The 20329-nt window shown below is 35.6% G+C and overlaps 1 protein-coding gene across 16 annotated transcripts in view; it reads right to left on the bottom strand.

Annotated features, from left to right (window-relative positions):
- The window catches only part of MAP2 (microtubule associated protein 2), a 259216-nt gene that overhangs the window by 78490 nt on the left and 160397 nt on the right, over positions 1 to 20329 (bottom strand). For 15 of the 16 annotated variants that reach the window (XM_011369630.2, XM_023536262.1, XM_023536263.1 and 12 more), the window contains one exon: positions 11794 to 11871. The gene's annotated coding sequence lies outside the window, so the exon portion shown is untranslated. Of the gene's footprint in view, positions 1 to 11793; positions 11876 to 20329 lie in introns of all 16 variants that reach the window. The other variant, XM_023536264.1, reaches the window with a different exon arrangement.

Below are 20329 nucleotides of genomic sequence, written 5' to 3' on the forward strand. Positions count from 1 at the left end.
TTGTGTACCCTGGAGTGTATTCTAGAAATCAGGTCAATTTTTATGGCTTGCTACTTGTATTCTGCTAAACTTCTGGAGTGATATGGTGTGGCATAAAATTTTAAAATCCTCTAGGCATGAAATATATACAATTAGTCTATATTTTTGAGATGGTAAAAAATTGAGCTGGAAAAGATATTCGGGTAAACAAATATCCACAGTGATTAATTTTTCTACAAAGACAAATATTCCAATCTTATATGTAAAAGTCTTAATGTAAGTATAGGCACAGGTGTGGCAATATTATATGGTGAGCTCATAGGTAAAAATATTTTGATATAAAAATAGACCCATCACAGGCAAGTGAGGCAAAAGACCTGGCCAAGAGCAAAGAAAAAAATGATTAAAAAAGTAAAAAATGTTAAATTAATGTTAAAATAAAACATTTCTAGGAAAGTAAAATATTTTGAGGAGATATTTTAAAAAATATATTTGCTTCTTTGATTTTTTATTTTATTCTAGCTAAACTAGAAGGTAAATCAAGGAGAAGAAATTCTCCAAATTTAGTTTAGAAAGCTGAGAGTCAAGCTATGTAAAAAAAAATGTGAACTGATGATGGGATCAAGAAACTCAGTGACAGAATGCTCTCGATAACTGCTTTTCTCCAAAAAAATGACCATAAACAACTGCCATTTATCTTCACATGAGCTCTTTATTTCCAGAGGGCATTTTGGTTGAGAATTTCTAAGCAACAAGTTTTAATTTCATCTTTCTTACATTTTTCTGTTTTATCTTTAAAACTACATTAGAAAGAAATATTAAAATTAAAACTATATTTAGTGTATGGCATTTTAATCATAGAGGCAAAGGGAAACAGACATGTCAGTTGAGCATAAGTACTTTCTTGATAAACTCTGGACAATGAAAATATGATGCATAGCTACATTTCCTTTGAGGTATCACAGACCTTATGTTTAAAGAAAACCAAAATTTCTTAGGAAAGAATAAAAATCTCTTCAGGAATAATTTATAAGTAAGATTGGGACTATCCTAGTCATACTTAACTGAAAGAAAATAAAAAATGAGGCAAGTGACTTAAGCACGATCAGAAGAGAGAAATATGAGGTTAGAAGATTTCCCCTTCTGATGGTGAAATTTAACAACATTTAGTGAACACCTATTATGTCATAGGCATGATTCTAGATGCAGAGGATATGCAAATAGTGGCAAGACTCAGCTTTTGGTCTTAAGAAGCTGAAAGAAACCAACATGTCCACATTCAGGTAGGTGTCAATATTATAAATGCTTTAGCAGAAGTATAAAGAGATTCTATGGAAGTTCCTAAGAAATCAGAAAATTCATGGGAGTCTTCAGAATGGCAAAGCTTGCTTTCAATCTTGAAGGGCACTCACCGTGGACAAGGGCATAATTCTATATACAAAGAAACAGCAACGCGAAGACGTGGGGGTGTAAGAAAACTGGAAACATCAAAGATGTTTCGGAATGCCGGAAACAGTAGTGGAAAATGCTGCAGGGAGTCCAGTGTCCCGATGATGACGTATCTTGTTTGTCAGGCCGTGTAGCATAAATTTTATCATTATTAATGACAGACCACTGAGAAACTTTAAGCAGATGAATGTCAAGATGAGCCAAAGAAAGAACTGTAAAAGATTATGATCAGAAACAGAAAAAGTAGATACATGGCCAATCATGAGATAGTCAACGAGAAAGCATATAATTATTTGGATTAAGGTAGTTGTAATGGGAATGGAGATGGGGAAAAGATATATTTATTTTGAGACAAAGGGAGGTCTCTTGACGTGACACAGGTCATACAAAATTCCTATACTCAAAAAAGTTGTGTTTTAATGAGGTAATCATACAGTAATCAAACCCCTAATTAAATATTTAGTATTTAATTATAAATGGTTCTGTAATGCAATTGACTATTGCTTCATAATTAAATATTTATGGAATTAAATATTTAATATGAGAATATTAATTTTATATTTAATGTTAAATTATTAAATTTAATTTAATATAACATTTAAAATGAGAAGATAATAAGACAAGAGAAAGGCATTATTTTCAATAGGGTGTTCAGGGAAGTATCTCCAAGGAGGTGAGCTCAGAGGAGAGACTCAAAGGATACGGAGGGTGCTAGCTATGCAAAGAACTGGATAAGGATGTTCCAGGAAGATGTGTGCTTTAAGTATAGAGGTGCTGGGGTGGGAATGAGCTTGGTATATTTGAGGATGACTTGGAGTAAGATACAGGAAGAATGCTATGAGAACTAAGCAGAGCCAGGTCCTGGAGAACCTGTCAAGAGTTTGTATTTATTTCTAAGTATATGGTAAGGGGAAGAATGGGGAGATGCTGCTGGTCAAGGGTACAAACTTTCAATTGTAAGACCAGTAAGTTCTGGGTATCCAATGCACAGATTGGTGATCAGAATTAATACTGTAATATATATTTGTAAGTTGGTAACAGAGTAGATCTTAAATATTCTCACAAGAAAGAAATGTTAATTATGAGGCGTGATAAAGTTGTTAGCTAATGTTATAGTGGTGATTATATTGCAATATATGAGTGTCAAATATACATACTGTATACCTTATACATACACAATGTTACATTTGAATTATATCTCAATAAAGCTGGAAAAAATGTATGATGAGAAGTCCTTGCAGGATTTTGAGCAGGGTGGTAAGAACTGTTTAAAACACCAGCTGGTTGTTGTGTGGAAAATAGAGCACAGACTGGAAACAGAGTTCAGACAGGAGGTTACTGCCACTGTCATCTGAGAGATGATAGCAGCTCTGATCAAGGGGTGGAAAGAGGATTAGAAGTTAATAGATTCAGAAAGAAGAGTTGCAGGATAGACTTGTCATGATTTAAACTATTGTGAAAAATATGTTAGAAGGGTTTTCTATGTATTTTCTATGTACAAATATTTTAAACTCTGTAATACAGTTACTCAGCTCTCCCATAAGAAAATTATTATAAATTATATGCCAGTATGTTATTTCCCTACAGAGCTTCACTGAAGAATTTCCCTGTCCTCATATTCCATTCAAATAACACTTTTGCAGTATATCTTTAAGTGATCCATAGATATATCTGTGTATAGGTATATTATAGATGACTGTGCATGTATATAAAATTATATTATCTTATATTACTATATTTTCCAATTTCTCTTGATTTTAAAAGTTTCCTTTAGAATTCCTAGGTTCCCAAAACAAGACTCACTCTAGTTGTGAACATATGCCAAACAAGAATACACAAGCCACAAAAAAGCTTACATATTGCCTCCCAGTAGCAAAAACTTTCTAGCACCACAGCAGTCTGTCTTAGAAAAAGGCCTTTTTGATTGTTTTGGCCCTTTGCTCCTTATTCAAGGTTGATTACTACGGGATCTTTCTTAGAGTTCTGTTCACAATGGTTTTAAATGACTCAAGCTTTGGCACCCCCTCACTAAAGTATTTGCTTTCGTGAATTCTAAATTTCTCTTACAGAGACTACAACTGTCTCAGAATCAAACTGCCTTCTGTAGTAATTACTGAGCACATGGTATGACTGGAGTCCCTGAAATTCATTACAAAAAAGTACAGGGAGTTGGTGAGAAAAAGATTTTAAAAAATTAATCGCAAGAAATTAGCAGGTTCAAGTAAGTCATTGTATTTCTCAGGAAGAAAGAGCTGACAGAGACGCTGAGAGGAATCAGTCTCCGGGTTCAGCCATGTTAGATTTTCGCTCATCACCTCTTATTCTTAACACAGGCTGATGCATTAAACGGCCTTTTCTTATATACTTTCAGATGAGGCCAGTTTTACTGAGGTTTATTCATTTTAAATGCTCTCAGATGCTATGAGAACTTAATTAAATTGCTACCTACACTCAACGAGAAAGGATTTTTAACCTTCAAGGAAAAACCATTGATCATATACCTTACTGCAATGCAGTATTTTCACAAAAACCTAAGCATTCTGCAATCACAGAGAGCTAAAACTCTGTGACAGAATTATTTAGCAGATAAGTTGATTTTGTAGAATATTTAGCTGTTAGAATGGCTTTTATTCAACAACGACACGACATTCTATACATATAAAAATAATCAGATGCACTGCTACCCTCCACATAAATAGCAACGTTTACCACCATCTGAATAAATAATACAGATGGAACAAATACATATTATGATGTGAGGCCTATATATGATTACTTGTGAGTGCTTCAAAACATCAAAATTCTTTTAAAATCTTTGCAAAAGTGCCAACTGTGGGGTTTTTCTCAATATTTTACCTTTACTGGTTATTTTTCTTTAAAAGGGCACATCCTTCAGTTCAAAATGAGTTTTGATCATCCCAATACATCTTTTTATAACGAATTTTAGAAATTCATCAAAGTACAAATATTCATTTTTTCCCTAACCAAGCTTTCTACATCTATTAATTAATCAATTGATTCATTTATCAAGAAGTTATTGAAGAAAACTAAGAGCAATAATAGGTACTATGCTTTTAAGCATTATCTTTTTGGATATAAGGCTTATTTCTATAAGGAGAGTTTATAAAAATACCTTATTGTATACTACTGTAAGAATTTAATAAACTAGTATATCGAATACATTCACCATTTTAACGTGATACTGAAATATGATTCACGGTTTTATCTCTACGATATGATTGGTATCTATTCTGCCAGGGCTTGAACTATTTGATTCAAATGTTCAAATATATTAGTTCTGTAGACAGATTTTGCCTTGGTATAACAGTTTAAACTTGCTAGTAGTTTATCAAAATTTCTTTCTTATTTTTCCTGAGCATATATAGCAAGAGTACATTTCCTAATCTCCTTTGCAGCTAGGTGTGCTCGTATGACTCTGCTCTGACCAATGAAATGTGAGCAGAGGTAATATTTTCACTTTTAGATTTAGTTCATTTATAATTCTCATGTGCTCCTCCTTGGTCTTTGCCCTTCTCCCAGCTAGATGGAGACAATGACAAAGTAAAGCCACAAATGAAAGGATTCGGGATCCTGCGTTGACTATGAAGAGAACAGATAGCCTCCCAACACAAGCACTCACCCAGGACTGTTTGATGAGCAAGAAATAAAGTTACAACACATTTGTGGATCTATTTGTTTTAGCAATTAGCCAATCCTAACTAATATGCTTGGTTTGAAGAAAAGCATAATGAAATTTTTTAAAAGGATGAGACCGATAGAAAAAATAGGGTTAAATGAACCAAATGTAAGAAACTATCCCCAATGAACTGCCTGCACAACACACCGACAGCACTTAGAACAGCCCGTGGGTGCTGGAGTGGGAGAAGTGAGAGAGAAAAGAGGAAAGAGCATTTCCCGAAGTATATCTTAAATTACCCTTTTCATGCCCCTTTTCTTCTCTGGTATGGATGGAGCAAAGATGGCTCTGCCTTCAGGTTGGTCCTGCTTTGTACCCAAGACAGATTCTCACTGTCAGAGAATCTTAGGACAGTCTGATGTTTGCCACTGACAAAGTGGAAGCCTATGTTTCCTGAGATAGAAGCTAGAAGTCTTTACACAAAGTCTACTTCCTGTCTCCCCAGTCTGTCTTCATCTTCCCTCAATGTCTTCACCTTTCTTTAGAGGAATAGGTATCCCTCATTTTTATTAATATTAATCTATTTGTTCTTTAACATATCTTTTCCTGCCTCCTCCAAAGCTATGTTTCCTTAAATATCCCTGTGGGGGTTCTGAATGAGCCACCCCAAGATGTACCTCAGTGGTACACAGATTACTTTGAGCTGAAAGCAACTTTAGGCACAGGCTCAAGAGAAACTTCAGCCTCTTCCTTTAACTACCTAGAAGAATTTGAATTAGGTGCCTTGCACATGAGTGATACCTTCTTTTGACATATCGAAAGGGCAAGGCAAACTTCTACCTACTAGACTTCTGTTCTTATCATCCTGCAATGACCCTTTGAAGCCCTCAAGGTACATTACTTCATCTCTAACTCAAGATGTCTCATACCTCAATCCCCCTTTCTGTCTCTGAACCTTTCATGTATGTAGGGTCTCTGACTCTCTCATGTATGGTGGGTTCCCATACATATGTATGTATTAAATTTGGTTATTTTATCTTGCTAATCTGTCTCATGTCTATTTGATTATTAAACCAGCCAGAAGAATGTAGCTGTAGAGAAAAGTTTGTTCTTCTCTGACATCCCCTTGTGGTCTCACAGTGTCAGCTTCTTTCTTCCCTTACTTCCTATTAACAGACTCTTTTCTTTTTCTATCCAAAACAAACAACGACACATACAAAAGAAATGACCAAAACGAACAAACAAACAAACAAAAACTCAGCCACCACCATAAAACCTATTTTATAAATCTGCTACCTAGGGCTATAGTTCTTTCTTTTTTACCTACATAATTCCACATTTATTTACCACTTATGCTTTTGATCATATTGCTCATTATTTATTATCATTATTAATTATTAACAATTTATTAAATATTGTGTTTCAAAAGCAATAACATGGTCTGGATGCACGAATAGGGAGAAGACAAAACTTTTGCCTTTGAGAACTTCACAGAGCTGGGGAAAAAGACAGAGATGGAAATAATTACACACTGAGATGATTTTTCAGTAGTCCAGATATACTTAAAAGGCTATGGAAGCCCCTCTTCCCTCAAAGGCACAATTAATACCATTTTGAGAGGCTGAGGAAGAAAGCTTCAGAGAAGAAATGACATTTGAATTGAACAGACATTGGCTTTTGTAAATCAGACAAGGGGAAGATGGATTATTTAGGCAGGAGTTGCAGAAATAACAAGGCAAAAATAACGTGAGAAAAGCATGGCATACAAAGAGAAATAATTAAGTTGAGGAGGCAACAAATAGCCTGCTGTGGTTAAGCTGAAGGAAAGGCAGTTGAGTAAAAGGGAGGGATTTGAGGCTGTCTAGAAATGGCTGCTTGGAGCCCTGTTTTGAAGGGTCTTTAATGAGTTTGGACCTTTGTATTATGGGAGCATTTTAAATAGCAAATAAAAATGATCTGACATACATGAAAAATCATGTGATGCCAGCATGCAGGGAAGTCAGCTTATAAAAGAGTCAGAGGAAGGCAAACTCATCAAAGGCCATTGGAAGATTCACATAAGTGTATTGGAGGCCTGGGCTGAGGAAGTAAGAGTACTCAGGCCTTGGATTATGAGGTACCTCAGTGACCACAAAACAATTTCCCTTCTTCCATTTAAGCAAAAAGCAGATTTCTATTGGCATTGACTCTGTCCCCACACTAAGAGAAGGTCACTTCAACTTGTCTACTAAATTTTCTGAAGGCAAACATCCAGCAAGATTTGACTCTTAAGACCTCTCACAGTAAGCCTACCTTTTTAAGTGACTTATAGTCATGGTGAGTAAAAGAACTAAATGCACAGAAACCATACCTGGACCACCATTTCATTCTAAGTGTTAGAAAAAGGTAGTGCTCATCAGCACCAAATTTTCCTCTTTTCCTGTTTCCATTTGGCTAACATGTTAAAAGGCAAGACTTAATAACAGCACCCTCCTAACAAGAACTTCAGCCTTTAGAAGCAGGTGGTGCCTACCTCTGCCTACAGAATTGTAGCCCAAACAATCTGCTCGAAACTGCCATGGAGAAATCAGTAGAATGTGCTTCTGACTCAGCCTGTTAAGTAGGAGGACTGTTATTGTTATTTTAACTCCTGCCGGAGTATGTGGGCAACTCTCCCTCTTTCTGTCTCTAGTTAAGCATGAGACATCCCTCTTCCAGAACTCATCCCTGGAATAGGTTCTTGCTCACTAAGAGCCAGAACAGTTTGGGGTCTGGGTATGACTGTCAGCTGATAGTACAGATTAGAACAGGCTTTTATAAAGGGACCATCTGATATCCTAATTTACCAATAGAATTTATTTTTAGAATGTTAAATCAGCCTTTAAAATTATTCACACAGAGTGCCATGGGCCAGGGCGAATCCTGATGAGACAGTAATCAGCGCAAGTCAATGTACTTGTTTTTGGAGAGGGTGGTGAAAATACCAGGTTTTCTTTCTCCTTTCCTTAACTGTTGGGGTATTGTGGTCCTACTGTTTGTCTTTCTTTTGCCAAATGTTCTCAACAATGCAAACACTCATCAAGTGCTGCTCCTAAGGAATGTCGTAAAAATAAAACAAAAAAAATTGCCTATTTCATAGAAAATTGTCTTAAGGGATAAACTTTACCTATTTATGAATGATGAAAAGAAATAAATCTATTGTGAAGATAAAGCAAAATCTCAGCAATGCCTGGTTGTGGCAAATCTTATTATTATTTATATAAAAGATTTCATGGAATGAGAAAATTAACATTTTCTGCTCTTTTAAATGGTTTTCTCATTTCTGCCCCACTAATTTGACTATAATTTTTTCTGTGTTTTTGGAACTGTAAATTAACATTCAAGATTATACATCAGTAGAATAAAGTTTTGTCATGATGCTAATGTGCCATGTGTCAAAAACATCCATGAAAGCTCTTTAGCATTCCAGAAGCAGCGTACTCTATTAAGACAAACTGAAGGAATCTTCAACAACCATCACTGATGTGTGTTAAGGACACAGTGTGTGGTGAACATCATTCCATAGAAACCCCTGCATACATATTCAGTCCTTGAACAGGTGAGGGTCTACCAAGGTACTCTAGACACGGTTCAGGGAGTTGCACAGTCTCTGCTCTCAGTGGAAGGAGAAGATGCTGAGATGATGTCAGGCGGTAGAAGAGGCTGGTTTATATAATGCCTTGTGGGCTTTATTCTGACTGTTATGGCCAGCCACTGGTGGATTTTGCAAGAGAATCATATCAATTGGTTAAGAGTCATAAAAGATGACACTATGTGAACAAGAGTCTATAAATGAGCAAGATTGAGGAGGCTACTACAGTAGTCAAGGTGAGAGTGGATTCCAATGATACAAGTAGAAATAATGAGAAATGATCAGATTCTGGACAGGCATGAGGTTGATACTATATTACCTGCTACAAGGCTTAAGGAAGTTAAATAATATCTCTAATAGGTGGTGGAGGCCTGGAAAGCAATGGATTGTCAGGGCTGTTTACTACTCTATAATCTTTATGTCAAAGAGATGCTGGTATTATATGAAGACTCAAGTTTTAGAGAGAAATATGAACATTCGCATTCAGAATTACATGAATTAGGTTTAAAATTTTCAGTTGTAAATTTTACAAATTTTACAGAATTAGTAATATTAGCAAATTATTGCAAAGACTTTGGCATTTACAAACCATTTTCATTCCTATTATCCCATTCAGTTTAATACAATGGCATGATTAAATAATTGTAAAGGTAATTACCTGGTAAAAATGTCACGATAACAAAGCAAAATAGAGATACTTAATTAAATAGTCACATTTATGGTATCACTGAATCAATCTTTGTTGTTCCCAATAGCCTGTTTTCTCGCTCTGGGTAGATATTGTGTCTTCTTTGCTTTTCTAATATCGGCCCCCTCAACTCACATAAAAGGATCCAAATAAACATTGGCGGAATGAATTAAACAGCTAATAATGTGTCAAATAGGTCAGGTTTTCCCAATTTTTTTCCCCGGTAGGCAGTATAGCTTTGAAGTTTGAGAGCAATGAGTTTCGACCAGGCTCTGTAATCACTATATGATTTTGAGTAAATTACCTGACATATTTGGGCATGAATTTCCTCATTTGCAAATTTGCAGTGCACTACTGACCTGTAAGGTTCACATAAAATCTTCATTTACTCATTTTGCCCAGCAAAGTTTAGTTTATCTTTTCTTTCTCTCCCAACTCTGCCCAAGTAGTAATTCACTCTCTTCAGAAAATAAAACAGTTATGAAAAATTCTATGTCTATAAATCTTACTATTGTATATTGACATTTCTTTTACTGTGTTAGAGAACATTTAAAAAAATTTTTTTTTCAAAAGTTCTCTTATGATTGTTGAATGGAAGATAAACAATTAACATGGGGCGAACAAGACTGTTTTCTTTTAAGTATCTTTTAATTTCAAAGAAGTATTTACATTGCATTTGGGAATAGTCAGTATTTCATCTATGGGGAAATAAAACAGATTTCAATTATTGTGTTATGGCAAAAGCAGTGAATTATGAGTCCCATTAGGTAACAAGATCCTTACAGTGAATAAATAAATGCTTTTCTAATGAGAAAAAAATGAAACCAACAGAATTGGCATGATATCACATGTAAAGAACTTTGGATTTCTTATACATGAGTTCTAAAGATGCTTTGCTAGCCATGCTTAAACTATTTTAGCATTAAATCTTCAAAATGCTGAAAGCTATTTAGAAGTAATATTAAATAAAACTAAGCACTACATGACTGAAACATTAAACTGAGTCAAGTTTATGACAGAATGAGTCAACCAGATCTTCTTGTATCAATATAGATGGAGCTCTAAGTATAATGTTAAGTGAAGGCAAGCTGCAAAAGAATATCTCCAGCACGATACCATTTATGTAAACTTTTAAAATGTAAATAATTAAATGGCGCACTGTTTCATACACATGTCAAAGTATTAGAACACACATAGGAAAGGTTAGATCATCTTCAGGATTGTGATAACTTTTAGGACGGAAAGAAAGAAAGCAGGGTGAAATTTTGCTCTTTCTGTGATGGTTTCTTTAGAAAAGATATGAACACCACATGTGGTGATCATTTCATAAGGCATTTAAATATCTAATCGCTAGATGTTGTATACCTGAAACAAACATAATATTGCATGTAAACTATAATTAAAAAATAAATTTACAAAAAAGATTTGAACAAAGCTGAATGCTTATATTAGCAATAATCCATGCAGTTGATACTTAGGTATTTATTATAAATTTTCTATATTTCTTTTAAAAAATTTTATAAATTTTCTTGATTAAATAATAAAGAATAAAAACGGTAAAGCATGTATTGCTATGGCCAACTTAAAAATGTATATTCTATATTTCTAATACAAAGAAATTAAATTAAATTGCAGTCTTCATTTCCTAAAAAAAAAAAAAATCATTTACTTGTATTCTTTCTGTAAGAATAAAACTCTGGTTTTATTGTAGGAATTTTGAATTTAAAAATGTAAAATAAAGAAAAATATTCTTTCTGCTTGGAAACAGAGGTGAGTATATACATTCCTTTATTTACTCATGCAACAAGTACAAAGTAACAAATACAAACATTCAGTCAATGTTCGCCTACTATGGCTCTTTCAGTAAATGCATTACATATTTTTTTCCTCCATAAATTTAGATAGAACCAATTCAAAATATAGGTGACTCTGATTGTGAGACACTTCTATCATAACATGAAACTACTCTCACAGTAACAGCAGGGGCTGGTGTCTTTCGCAGCGTCTGCTGCTTCCAGACCCAGGTATACTACCTTGGGTGAAGTCCTGTATCTACTTGCCTCCTCTCTCGCTGTCTCATGCTGTAAAATGGAGATGATCCCTGTATCCACTCACAGGGTTGTTGTAAGGAATAAATGGTTTAATTTATGCATAGTAACTCATGTAGGACCAAGTCTGGCATACATTAAATGTTGAGAAAATACTATTGGTACTGTTAGCTATAGCAGAGGTGACAGGCCTAGTTCAATCCTCTTTCAAAATTAAGTGCTATTTTAACAATCCCAACTCTATTAACTGTAGAATTCATGTGTATCTCTCCCTTATCAAAATGAATTAATATTTATTTAATATAAAAATTTAAAATATGGTTAACAGTTATTTTTCACAATTGTGGGCATCTCTTTCATTGCACAGAGGATAGGGGCTTACCGAATTAAGGAAGTAGTAAAATGGTAAAGTCCGTTATGTTGTGTTCTCAAAGGATTGATAATAGGTTCTGGCTTCTTTCTGTAAAAAAAAAAAAAAAAGAATTTAGAAAATTAATAACTTAATCTTTGTACATTAAGTACATCATGTAAATATATACCAAACTCAACTAGTGTCTTTCTCTAAAACTATAAGATCATGAGATAAATTTCTTGGTGGTTCTTTATACCCATACATTGAGTATTTACAATTAGCTAGGCATTTTTTCAGGTGTTTGGAATAGAGGAGTGAAAATACTAATTATTGCGTACTTTTTCTTGCTTTTTAGCTTCATTCCAGTGAAGAAGCTACATCAGTATTACATTCAAACAAAACAAAATGTTTAATTGTTTAAATTGTTTTCAGCTAATAAATTGGAGGAATATGTTTCTTTCCCAAGAGAATATATTCCCCCTGGCAACTCGTTAATTATATCCAGCAAGCTTAAAGGACTGGGCCTCTAGCCCAGCCTGTATTGATTCTTCCCAGCACAGGAGAAAGAGGACTTTTTTTAAACAATTAATTAAATTTTCCCTATAGGTATTAAACTTATTTTGACATTCGGAATCACAAAAGTCATTCTGGATTAGGACTTCTGCTTAGAAATCTCACTAGAACAATACAGAATACTTCTTACTAATATGGTACATAGAATTAAACACAATTACTAGAAGGCACTAGGCTTGCTTTGTACCTCAAAGCCATTCAGGTGTAATCATCTTCATCTACAGAGAAGACTACAAAGGGCGAAACATATATAAGTAATTGTCTTTAAATGCAAGGGGCAGAGTTGAGGCCCATTTTGAAGTCTTGCCGTCTTACAACAGGTGTCTAAATCTATGTATCTCCACGAGCTTTCACCAGGGCCTGTCTGATTTCACCCCTGGTGGTGTGGACTCCATCATATTCTCAAGGAGGATGTTGCTTTACAAGAAGGAGCTCTAAGACTCAAACTGTGATAGCTATTAACTCTTTCTCAAGACCCAGTAAGAAACGTAAACTTGGAAAGACAAAAAGCACCTTTCAAAGAACAATGTGTATATGGATATGAGCAGACAAGCATTTGATTCAAAAATAACAAACACTGACTGGCTCAGGTCCTATGCTTTTATATGCATTAGTTTAAGTTTAATCTGTGAGCATTTACACACAATGCACAGCAGAAAACAAGAAAGGCTTAACTTTTTTTAAAAAAAGAAAGAATATTCTGCAGGCAAGAAAAAAGTACAATTCTCTATTTCCTCAAATAATTTGATAGTTATTTTAGGAAAAAAAAATTGACCACCCAGGCCTCTGAACACAGTTTCCCACCCCCCCCTCCCGCCCTTTATCCAACTTAGTCATTCTCAAATTTAAAATATATTTATATATGACATTATATATTTATATATAACATATATATTTATATATGACACATATATGTATAGGTGACATGAATATACACAATAAGATTATTTAAAGAATTTGAAGGGTAGTTTTGATTAAAAAATATTAAACCTTGTAGGTTGATTTTTAAACAAAGATAAAATGGTAGACCAGCTCTGGCCTTGTTCTGATTAAGAGTCTTCGGATATTTCATCAATGAATGCTGAATAAAATATCATGCTTTATATTCTCTTTAAAATTCCTTATTTTCCTTAAATACCTTAATGTGCATTTTTTGCACTTCATTGTTTGATTTTCTAGTACACAAGTACCCATGTGTATAAGTGTGCAAGTAAGATTATATATGTGTGCTTGTATCATTTACCCCAGTAAAAAAAAGGAAAAAAAGGAATTCTATAAATAGGGGTCAACAAACAATGGGCCACAGACTAGATCCATCCCACTGCTGCCTGTTTTTCTAAATAGTGTTATTGGCACACAAACACATCTATCCATTTCTGTATTGTCTATGGCTGCATTCATGCTACACTGCCAGAGTTGATAGTTATGATGGAGACTGTATGGCTCTTTTTATATTTATATATGACCCAAATATTTACCATCTGGGTCTTTACAGGAAATATTTACTGACACTTATTATCAAAAAACATTTCATCATTTGAATGATACTAAAACAATATTTAAAAGATAGTATCCCATCTTTTAGTCTTTCCAAAATTAACTCAAGTTATATATGAATGAAAGTAAAATTCCAGCCTTAAACACTTAAATGTTAATTTCATCCCAACAGAATTTAGAAATCATTAGCCAAAGAATGAAATGATTATTAGAAAATTGAAAATACCCAGTACCTATTAGTCATAAAAATCATGCCCTATTTATCCATCATCCTAACTTTTGTGTTTTTCTTTTGTTATAAAATGGCTTATTTTTTTCTAAATTTCATTTTATGAGAAAGAAATAAATGTCATCTGGGATTTATTTTTAAAAAGCAACTTATGGCCTATTCTATAAGACATATAAAATTGAATAGTCATTTGAAATTAACACAATGTGTTAAAAGTGATAATTTCTATTCCATAAAAAAGGATTTAATTACTTTAACAAAGGTTTTGTTGAGTATTATTTGGCACAGTTTTAGTATCTGATACATTATATAGTGTGGCTGCAACATCCCTAAAACAATATAACAAACATTTATACAGCACTTACTATGTGCCAGACAATGTTCAAAGCACTTTGTATCTATCAATTTATTTATTCTTCCCCATCACATTCCAAGACAGAGGACTATTATTATCTCCACTTTACAGAAGAGACAATCGAGGCCAAGAGTTCAAGTGTCCCTCCCAGCATGACAGAGTTAGAAGGTAGCTTAAGCCTTCCAGCCATACACCAACTCTTATAGCTCCTGAGAGTTGCTTTTAGGTTTTCAACTCTGGTTAAAGATAATTTCAAGCATAAATACTCTGTGGCTCTTCTAATAATTGGTATTTCTCTGATAGCAACTTTGAACTTATTAGAAATATGATGCACATGTTATTCAGGATATTCAGCCTCTTGAACAAACTGAAATTTATTCATCTGCAATTCTGCCTCTGTCTCTACTCCATTTTTTTCTATCAGGTTTCCTGATGCCACTTACCATTGCTGAGAATTGTGATTGACAACACCTGGCAGAGTCCATTAGCTAACAGCTATATTGAAGGGTTAGCCCGCACATGACAGAGAACAGGAGGTGGTGCGCTGGCATCAGGAAGTTGAGTAAATCGATTAATAAGGAACCCAAGATAAACAATTGTTTAGCTATAAACAAAATAAGTTTTATCCTAAGATAAATGGGATGTGCATGCAATGCACTTAGGCTACGTATAATACATTTGTCTATTGGCATATTTGTGTGCAAGTTATGTGGCACCTAGAGCACTGAAGTTAGAATGATGAGTTCAATGCTTACTTTTAGAATCTTGTGAAGAAAATATTGCCAAGTATGGGTTTCTCAACTATGTTAAGAACCCATGTTCCATTAAGCAACAGAATCAAGATAAAATCTTCCCTGGATTGCTAGTCAGGATATACTATTCATTAACCCTTGAAACACATTTGGTTATTTTTCAAGTTTTGATAAACCTGTCAGATAAACTAAACACTGAGATGCTTGAAGTTGCTGGAATCCTGAATAGCTGAAGGTTAAACTTAACCTCACTGGCTAGCATTAGCCTACTCAGTTAGTTCTCAAATAAACAATAAAAACACTGTTCTCCACCTCCTCTACCAATCTGCTTTATGAGATTTTGAACAGTTCATGTAATTCACTGCACTTGTCCACGTTAACAAGATTTCAATGACTGAGAACTGAATTCTCAACACTCTTGGGAAAATATTCACAATCCAAGCAGTCTTTAAATAGGAGAGCAGTGGCCAAAAAAAAAATCGTCTAGTCTAACACGCTGCTAAACCGTTTCTGCTCCCTAAGAGGTTTACAAGCGGTTCGTTATCACTTCTAATTTGTTAGTAGCTAGAAACCATGCTGAACCAAAACCACTGATAGAGAAAGATAAAGATATCCTTCCTTCATTGGGGTTGGCTTTTAGGAGAAAGTTATGTTTCTTGCAAAGCAAACATACTTTAAAATATACATGAAAGAATTAAGGATACTTAACAAAAGGCATGATGAGATTTCCAGTAGCTACTCTGGGGTAGTAGTCATATTCTTTCCTTTTTGAAAAGGGTGCTGAGAAGAAATAATGTTTGAGGAAACCAGCTAAAAACTTATTTTGCTAAGTTGTTAACACATGCTGGCTCTGACTGACTAAATCTAAATATATTTAAATATTTTATTTTATAAATGAATTGACACTGCAATATAGAGACCCTTGGTTAGTAAGGGGGCACATGTGTCAGTGTCTTTACTTATTTATAGAGTACACTGTTGTTTTCTGCTCAGAATCAGAATATATCTGACTAACACTTCTCTGCTTGACAGAGGGCCATCTGTCCATTTGTTTCTAATTTTCATACAAATACTAACCGTTTTTAAAATGGTAGAATAAGTGAATGCAGACATACAGGTTTGTGTGGTATAAGGAGAAGGCATTGAGGAAGGGCACAATTAGGCTGCTACAAAACTTACTTAATAATAAAAACTAAATTTCTAGACTGGGCCTCAAAGGCTTCTATACCAAGACTACACCCTACTTTTTCAACTTTATCCCCAACTTTCTACCATCACAAATCCTCACCCCTTCTTTGACGAGTTCTTTTTGTAGACCTATTAATTGCCCTTTTCATTTCAGCTTCATAGTTTTCTTCTCTCCTTCTGCAAAGTCCTCTTCTTTCTCTTTTTCTCCTCTTCTTCTCTCCCTGCCCACCCCCCACCCCCCACTCCACTCCCGTAGGTTCGTCATCTTCTAGTTGAATTGCAGCTCTCTTCTATGTGAAGTCCTCCCCAACGACCTCCAGGAATGTCTCTGTCTACTGGTGTATGGCTCCTGTTTCTATCACTTATTTGGCTGTCATATGAACTACCTTCTATTGTTAATTAAGGATCCTTGAAATTGGAAGAAATTCACGTCCCTGCTTCCCTCCCCTTTTTTCTGCTTTATTTCAATCCTAGAAGCCATTGGTTTTTATCTAACATATGAATTCTTTGTTTTTCCCATAGTATTTTGAATTCAAAATGAACACAAATGAAGGATAACAAATATTAAACCATGTAGGAGTATACAACACACTTCAAATGAGGCAGGGATCATTTTCTTTTGTAGTTACTATGCATTCCTTATCTGGTAGCAAGTATTTGAATAACTATTCATCAAATGAATGAAAAAATTGAAGTATGTACTACAGAAAATACAAAAATGTGCTGATGCTTTAATTTTGTGTACATGAACTCCTCTGTTCCAAGCAGGGAAATCTCCTTATCTACCTGGCTTACCGTTTCCTGATTTAAAAGTGGTTGGTTAGGAAAGGCTGAATGAATAAATAAATGAAAGAATGATAACAGTTTATTTTTTCTAAACATTCTGATTAGAATTTGATTAAATTAAATCTTTAAAATAACACAAACTTTGGATATGGAAGCTGTGTTGGAGCTCTGGCCTGTCACCTTTTGGCTGTGTAATACTGGGCAGACCTTCTAACTTCTTAGATCCTTAGTTTTATCACCAGTAAAACAGAGATTATTAATGAGATTGCCGTTATAGAGTTGCTGCAAGAATTAAAGTCATTCGTAGAAATGTGCTTCGACAACTGTGGGAAATTGTGATATGTCGGTATCAGTCTTCGAATAGTATTTCTTCATCACTCAGCACTACTCTATAGCCTTGTGAAGAGACTATTAACTTGAGCAGAGTTCATGCCAATATGTGGTTTCTTAGCTTCGACCCTTCGCTTTACTTTTGCTTAGCAGCTAAATGCCTTTTGTAAATTCTGAAGGCATAAGATGTCTTTGAGAAGGATCGTGCCAGAGAAAGACAGCATCTCATTCACTAATAGTGCCTAATTCACCTGCTGGGAACCATCTGTCAACCTGCAGCAGCATACAGAGATTTCATGGTGAAGGCATTTGGCTGACCCTGGAGACAGAGCATCAGGCTATTTTCGAGGGCACTGTGAGCACTCAAATTCCAGCTGTGGTCTAAAGAAGTCACAATTCAGCTGACTGATGATGTTCTTTGCCTGAACTCCCACTCTCTCTGAAGATGACATTCCTGACTACTGGATATTTGGAAAAGGCATGCATTTAGAAAGGAGGACTCCACCAGAGAGAGGAAAATACACACTGTGCTCCAGTCATCTGACCGGAAAAATAAAATTCTGGCAAATCTACTTTTAGCCTGAAGAGCTAAAAGCAACAGAAGCAGAGGGATTTCATCAGCTCACTGGAGTCTTGGGGAAGAGTTTACAATTAAGGGTGATCTCCAGCAGATTCTTCAACTTTTGCTGCATATTGTTTAAGAGGCAAAGCGTGATAACTTAATTAGCACAGTGGGGACTAAGTTGGCACCTCCCCCTCCCCTTTTTGTAATGCTCATTTGAAATATCTGTTCCTCCCCAAGTTATTTTCTTAACAGTGGCAGCCAACATTTTATTACTAAAAAAATTGCCAGTAATGACCCGTTTTAAAAAGTGAAGATTTCTTAATTGAGTGAGAATATTACTTGCTGGCTACAAGGATACATCAAAATAAAAGCTAGTCTTGAAATATATCGGAATCTACTATATGAGCACTCCCAGGTGTTCTGGAAATTCTATAACAATACTCATGCATGCATGATACGATAATTCTCCCATCAGTATCTTAGAAATATTGAGACACACAAGGATGTATCATTAAGATTTCACCAAACAAAAGGGGAGGACTTGGCATAGGGATGCTGGCAACAAGAAGAAAAAAAAAAAGTTTGCCTCCCTATAAATAGACAAAGAAGGAGGCAGATGTCTGCTGGGAAGCTCTTTAAAATGTTTTCCCTCTCTTTTATTATTCTGTCGGGGGCCATGCAATTCCCCTTCTTTGTGCTCTTTTCGGAATGGTGTTCTATTATTAAGCTTTATTTAATTGGCTTAGATTTAAGTAGACACCACTGGGAGGAAGGGCGGTGAGAATGCAGGAAGGAGGTGGGCAGAAGTCAACACAGGAGGTGGGGCATGGAGATAGAGCCTGAAGCCAGATATCAGGGAACCCACAGCACTGCCTTTTATCTAAAGCTCCTAGTGGCCACTTAACGTCTGTAATCAAGCCACATGTGTCTGATTTACACAAAAACATATGAAAATAAGATTAAGTTTAAGCTAAAAAAAAAAAACCCAGCAAGTGAGCCAAGGAAGCTGCAAATATTCCAGCTGCTCTAATTACTGTTGTTCTGAAGGAATGTGAGGGCTGCTGACGCCTTGCTTGGGTTCCTCTGGCCTCCCCTGGGACTACATCAGCCACCTTTGGTATTTGCAGGCACAAACGTTTGCTTCAGAGGTAGGGTTTCACCCTCACACTCTCGGAATGGTTTTTAGAGCGACTCTCGGCCCATGAACAGTCACCAGTCTTTAAACAGAATTGCTGAGACTTCGAAAATGTGTTATTTAAAAAAATTGTGGCTCCAAGTAATTACATTACAAAAAGTCACATTGAGAGCCTTAGAGTGATCTAACGCCACATGTGGGGCTACTCTCCCCCACTCCCACTGGGTGCCCCCATCTCTCTGATCTTCCCAACACGGCAAAGGCCAACAGCCTGCTCCATGAGTGCCCCCTGCACCTAGGGACTTGCATTATTTCACTTTTGCGGGGGCTTTGACTTTAAGGATTTTAGAAGTACCTTCTTAGTGAAGGAGTACAGATCCCATATAGCAATTTGGTTATTTATAACTTATTTATGATTCTACTTTTGTCATCTCATATCCATCTTATTAATGTAATGCAAAGCTGAGAGTCATTTTGTTAAAAGCAAACTCATGCAGCTAAAACAAAGAGGGGTGGGGAACGGTTAAAAGAGACTGGAAGCCATTTGTGACTTTCTTTTGTCTCATGTTTTGGGGGTCTCTATCTAGTTAGCGTGAACTGAATATGTTTCCCTCAGCATTTCAAATCTGCTTCAAGTTCTTAAACTAGTCACTGGGTCTTTGGAGATTTCCTAGAGAGCATATCAGGGGGATGAGCGCTTGGGGTAACAGAAGGTAATCTTACCAATAGCCTTCAGAAATGCACTGAAAACCATTAAGGTAGTGTTACCATTGGGGTGATGTGAACTACAGTGTCGCCCCAAAGGCATAGGGGTGGCAATAACGGTGCAGAAGTGTAGTTAGCATTTTCCCTCAGTTCTTCCTTGTTGACGCAGTGAAGAATCACAGGTCAGTGAGAATTAGAAAAGATTTATTAAAAGTATATTTTAGAAAAAACAAGGCATGCCCCAAGGAGGGCCATGGTTTTAGCGAAGAGCTGTAACAACAACCACAACCAGAACCACAACAACTAACCAACCAACAACACCACAGCAACCAACTGACAAATCAGAAGTGGGAATGTCTGCCTTATGTTTGGGCCGTGATGGGTAATTCCAAAGGCATTCCAAGGTGATTGGCACGTGAGGTCATTTTGACTGACACTTGGCTGCTTGCTA

This window comes from Pteropus vampyrus, unplaced genomic scaffold (genome assembly GCF_000151845.1).
Source record: "Pteropus vampyrus isolate Shadow unplaced genomic scaffold, Pvam_2.0 Scaffold152, whole genome shotgun sequence".
Classification (NCBI taxonomy): Eukaryota; Metazoa; Chordata; class Mammalia; order Chiroptera; family Pteropodidae; genus Pteropus; species Pteropus vampyrus.